Source organism: Bubalus bubalis, chromosome 2 (genome assembly GCF_019923935.1).
Source record: "Bubalus bubalis isolate 160015118507 breed Murrah chromosome 2, NDDB_SH_1, whole genome shotgun sequence".
Classification (NCBI taxonomy): Eukaryota; Metazoa; Chordata; class Mammalia; order Artiodactyla; family Bovidae; genus Bubalus; species Bubalus bubalis.
This window is the reverse complement of record NC_059158.1, coordinates 111,333,751-111,339,530: the sequence shown is the minus strand read 5'-3', so window position 1 is coordinate 111,339,530 and position 5,780 is coordinate 111,333,751. Positions and strand designations below refer to the sequence as shown.

The window sequence follows — 5,780 nt, the reverse complement described above, 5'->3', positions numbered from 1 at the left end:
AGTTCTTCCCATCAGGTTGCCAAAGTATTGAAGCTTCAGCTTTAGCATCAGTCCTTCCAGTGGATATTCAGCACTGATTTCCTTTAGGATTGACTTGTTTGATCTCCTTCCAGTCCAAAGGACTCTCAAAAGTCTTCTCCAAAGCAAAAGTTTAAAAGCATCAGTTCTTCAGTGCTCAGCTTTCTTTATGGTGCAACTCTCTCATCCATACATGACTACTGAAAAAACCACAGGTTTCACTAAATGGACCTTTGTCAGCAAAGTAATGTCTCTGCTTTTTAACCCACTATCTAGGTTTGTCATAGTTTTTCTTCCAAGAAGCAAGTGTCTTTCAATTTCATGGCTGCAGTCACTATCTGCAAGTCACTATCTGCAACTGAGGAAATAAAGTCTGTCACTTTTTCCATTGATTCCCCATCTATTTGCCATGAAGTGATGGAACCGGATGCCATGATCTTAGTTGTTTGAATGTTGAGTTTTAAGCCAGCTTTTTCACTCTCCTCTTTCACCTTCATCAAGAAGCTCTTTAGTTTCTCTTTGCTTTTTGCCATAAGGGTGGTGTGCATATCCGCATATCTGAGGTGATTGATATTTCTCTCTGCAATCTTGATTCCAGCTTGTGCTTCATCCAGTCCAGCATTTCGCCTGATGTACTCTGCATATAAGTTAAATAAGCAGGGTGACAATATACAACCTTAACCTACTCCTTTCCCAATTTGGAACCAGTCTGTTGTTCCATGTCCATTTCTAACTGTTGCTTTTAACCTGCACACAGGTTTCTCAGGAGGTAGGCAAGATGGTCTGGTATTCCCATCTCTTGAAAAAATTTTCCACAGTTTGTTGTGATCCATATAGTTGAAGGCTTTAGCATAGTCAAAGAAGCATAAGTAGATGTTTTTCTGGAACTCTCTTGTTTTTCCTATGATCCAGTGGATGTCAGTTTGTTCTCTGTATGATTTGTTCTCTGGTTCCTCTGCCTTTTCTGAACACAGTTTGTACATCTGGAATCTCTTGGTTCAAGTGGTATTGAAGCCTAGCTTGGAGAATTTTGAGCATTACTTTGCTTGTGTGTGAGATGAGTACAATTATTTGGTAGTTTGAACATTCTCTGGCATTGCCTTTTTTTGGGATTAAAAACTGACTTTTTCCAGTCCTGTGGCCACTGCTGAGCTTTGCAAATTTGCTGGCATACTGAGTGCAGCACTTTCACATCATCATCTTTTAGGATTTAAAATAGCTCAACTGGAATTCCATCACCTCCACTAGCTTTGTTCATAGTGATGCTTCCTAAGGCCCACTTGACTTCACATTCCAGGATGTCTGGCTCCAGGTGAGTGATCACACCATCATGATTATCTGGGTCGTGAAGATCTTTTTTGTACAATTCTTCTGTGTATTCTTGCCACCTCTTCTTAATATCTTCTGCTTCTGTTCGGTCCATACCATTTCTGTCCTTTATTGTGCCCATCTTTGCATGAGATATTCCCTTGGTATCTCTAATTTTCTTGAAGAGATCTCTAGTCTTTACCATTCTATTGTTTTCCTCTTTTTCTTTGCATTGATCACTTAGGAAAAATCTCATTTAATTCTTTACTTAATGAATTTGAAAAATTGATTATTATTATTATCCCGTTTTTGAAGTGAGACTTCCCTGTTGGCTCATATGGTAAAGAATCTGCCTGAAATGCAGGAAACCTGGGTTAGATACCTGGGTCGAGAAGTTCTCCAGGAGAAAGGAATGGCTACCCACTCTAGTATTCTTGCCTGGAGAATCCCATGGACTGAGGAGTTTGGCAGGCTACAGTCCATGGGTCTCAGAGTCAGACATGACTGAGCGACTAACACACACACACACACACACACATATTTTTGATGTGAGGAAGCTGGGATACTAAATTAAATGAATTGCCCAGCTCTCAGAATCAGTTTGTAAAAGAATGTAAGCTCGTCTGTATTCACACTGTCCATCTATACACTGCGAAAAATAAGTTGATGACCCTCTGTCATCATAGCAGTGGTGGGTTAGTTGCTAAGTTGTGCTGACTCTCTTGCCACCCCATGGACTGCAGCCTGCCAGTCTCCTCTGTCTGTGGGCTTTCCCAGGCAAGAATACTAGAGTGGATTGCCATTTCCTTCTCCAGGAGATCTTCCCAAACCAGGGATCGAACCTGCATCTCCTGCATTGCAGCCAGATTTTTTTACTGACTGAGCCACCAGGGAAGCCCTGGTCATCATAGATGCAGATTATTGTACAGAGTAAGGCCATCAGACTACATTGCCTTTGCCCACATGTCCATCTGCAAATTGAATGGGATCTCATTGCAGAAAAGAAGAAGAAACAGGATGGTGAAAGGGTAGTATAAGAAAAAATCACTTCCTTGAATGGTGAATTAGCACTTTTCCTAAACACTATGCTTCACTAATAAGTTAGTTTTAATCCATTCCCAAATGCCTGGGTTCTCTCATCCATTTGCTTCAACTTTTCATTTTTTTCTCCATTCTTACCAGGGGGCTTCCCTGGTGGCTCAGTGGTAAAGAATCTGCCTGCCAATTCAGGAGACATGGGTTTGATCCCTGGATAGGGAAGATACCCTGGAGAAGGAAATGCTAACTAACCCCCACTCCAGTATTCTTGCTTGGAGAATCCAGTGGACAGAGGGGCCTAACAGGCTACAGTCCATTGGATTGCAAAAGAGTCAGACACAGCTTAACAACTAAACAACAAAAACAGAATTCCCCAGGTCCCAGGCATCACCCATTTGTTTCGTGTTTAAATAACCTGTCATCTATATCCTAGATTCCCTGTGATTCATTCACTACAGTATGCACTCATAGTATGCGATCAACTGATACAGGGGGGTTAAAGCTGTGGATTGCGTGATCCATTTCTTAATGTGATATACACTGTGAAAAGGCAACTGCAGTAAAAGGGAGGTTGATTTAAGAGGCTCCCTGGGCAACAAGAGCCACAATTTCCAAATGTGCCAAAAATTCATTAGGGCTCCATGTCAGATTGCTGCACTCTCTGTAGCAATGGTTTAATAAACACAGTGATGCACTGTTCTAAAGGCTGCAAAGACATGTTGTGGATATTTGATATGAGCAGTGTCTTCTTCCCATGATCATATTCTTCTCCTGTAGAATTATCCATGTTTCCTGATTTGTCTTAATGATACCTGAAGGACTTTGCAAACAATCTGCCTATGGTAGAAAATGTTGAAATAAATCACAGAGGCTATCAACCACAGTCCAGGCTTGGTGAGTTCTCCAAAGACACTTAATACAGAAGATGCCAGAAAATGTCAGCACCTCTATTTATATCCTACAGCTAACTAATTTTATGCTAATTTCATTTCGATACTGTGATTCCTTTTTCTACGTGTTGATGGATGGGTTTCATGAGTTAATTCTCTAGTCTCTGATGCAGGCAGACTGGACATAAATCCTAGGGTTTTGTAGAAGAGGCAGTTGCGCCATGCTACTTATTATCAGCACAAGCACATGGCAACCTTGGCTTATTTTTCAAGAGACTGCTACCATTCTGTACATTTTCCAAGTGCAGACTTCATCTACCCTACAATAGTTTTTAATGGGAGAAGTGTAACAGTCTTTGTGGTTTGTTTATTATTATTCTTATTAGGTTTTTCTTTTATTTCTCCAGGTGTGATTGGGAGAAGAGTTTGGACTTCTTTCTCAGTTTATAAAAGATAATGAGAAAATGGCACAAGGAAATTAGCTAGGGCTTGCTGCTTCAGAAGACACCTCATGGGAATGATTTGTCTGGACAAGGTTAGCAACCCATGGGTTTGCCATCTGTGTGTCCTAGGAATGGTGGAGTAAATATTGGCTCCCGGGCTTAGCTGCTTCACTGTGTTTCCTTTGGTTTCTCTAGTTTATAGATTTCCAGCTTGAAAGAGTTGATCGTGGAGAAAGAGTCTTTGCTAAATAAAACAGACCTTAAAGAATTTTGAGGATTTCACATTAATAATAGTTAATATTTACTGAAAGATTATGTGTTAGGTATTGTGTTACATTATTTAATCTAATCCTTGTAATGAGCTTATGGAATAGTTATTTTTATCGCCATTTCACAAATAATGAAATTTTATAAAGTTGCTTATATAATTTACCCCACATTCTCACAGCTAATGCCAAGCCAGTCAGATAAAACCCCAGAGATCATTTTCTTAGTCTTCATAGCTTGGCTGCCTCTAATGGTGATCTTCTTTGATTCTTCCTTGATTCCTTTCTCTCCTGACTCTCTAAGCTTCCTTATAGGAATTATCTCCTAGCTTTGAATTTTCATTCTGTCTCCTGGGAACTGATCTCATCTGGTGGCTCTGGTACAAAGAGATCACTTTTTTGACTTGATCAACTTTGATCCAACATTTTATTATTTTCAAAAGCAGCTCCTATGTGGCTGTGCCTGCCTTCTTGGGCAGAGGACAATCCCAGAGGGCTGATTTATTATTTAATCTTGTATACACATATTTTCACTTAGTATCCATAACACAAGAAACTTTGCAATGGCAAATCATAAGGCCTGTCCAGTTCCAGTTGGCAGAGAGTTGAATGTAATATGGCAGATATTATTTCCTAACAACAATTCTTCCTTCTTCTGTGGTAATATAGTATCTAATATTAAATGAGGTACATGGCTTCTTAGAGGAAGACTACATTTCCCATACTCCCTTTGTGCCACATATAGTCACATGACTGAGTTAAAGCCAATGGGATGTGAGAAGTAACATTGTGGTATATGCAGACAAAGGAAGATACATGTTATCTTCATCTACCTTTTTTTTTTTTTTTTTTTTTTTTGCTTCTGGATGACTGGAATGTGGATGTGATAGTGAGCTCCTTCAGACTATGCAGACAAGAGTAGCAATGCCCTAGGAAATGCAGAGCAACAGGAGCTGGGTCCCTGGACCTGATGGAGCAGAGTTACCACATTAGGGAGTAGACTGTTTACCGTCAGACTCTTATGAGACGGAAATAACTCTCTGCCTCCTACATACAAGGCTAACTTATTTGAAATAACAGTGATTGACTCCATGCCCTATCATAACCAAGTCCTTCCCATCCTTTTCAGAATCTTTTTTAATCTATAAGGCACTCCAAAGACATATAGAGGATATAAGAAAAAAAAACTTTGAAAAATACAACACAGATTAGGTCTAGGAGACTATTTTTGCAAAAAAAAAAAAAAAAAAAATCATTTTTCCCCAAGTAGAGCCAAAATATCAAGATAAGTGTATCTATTTTATCAATTACCTGAATTCTAGGTGCTTAATCTTCATGATATCAAATATTCACTAGCAGATTACTTAGTTATTCATCACAGTATTGATATTTAGTTCATTTCAACAAGTTACAGAGACATCAACATCAATAAATTCTGTCAATCATACTCGCTCCCTACTTTTAAAAATTTCAGTGGGCCGAAGAATCACCTGGGAGGCTTTTTAGACGTGCAAAACTCTTGGTTCCACGCTCGATCTGAACCATGTGTGAGGCCCAGGAATCTGTCTTTTTATGAACCAGCCAGGTGACTGTCTGACCCACCAGAGCCTCAAAACCTACAAGATATGGAAGTTTGTGTGGAACATTGGTAATAAAAATATGTAATAGTAATTGGACTATTGTAATTAGTCCAATTGTAGTCATTGGACTCCCCAGGTGGCACTAGTGTAAAGAACCTGCCAATGCAGGAGACTTAAGAGACACAGGTTTGATCCCTGCGTTGGGAAGATCCTCTGGAGGAGGGTATGGCAACCCAC

General features: G+C 39.7%; 1 long non-coding RNA gene across 1 annotated transcript; it reads left to right on the top strand.

Annotated features, from left to right (window-relative positions):
* Nucleotides 1-2,622: 2,622 nt before the first annotated feature.
* On the top strand, nt 2,623-5,229 carry LOC112582307. The gene is made up of 2 exons (XR_003106825.3): nt 2,623-3,258; nt 3,662-5,229. It is a non-coding gene; the product is annotated as an uncharacterized LOC112582307 (long non-coding RNA).
* The last annotated feature ends 551 nt before the right edge of the window (nt 5,230-5,780 follow it).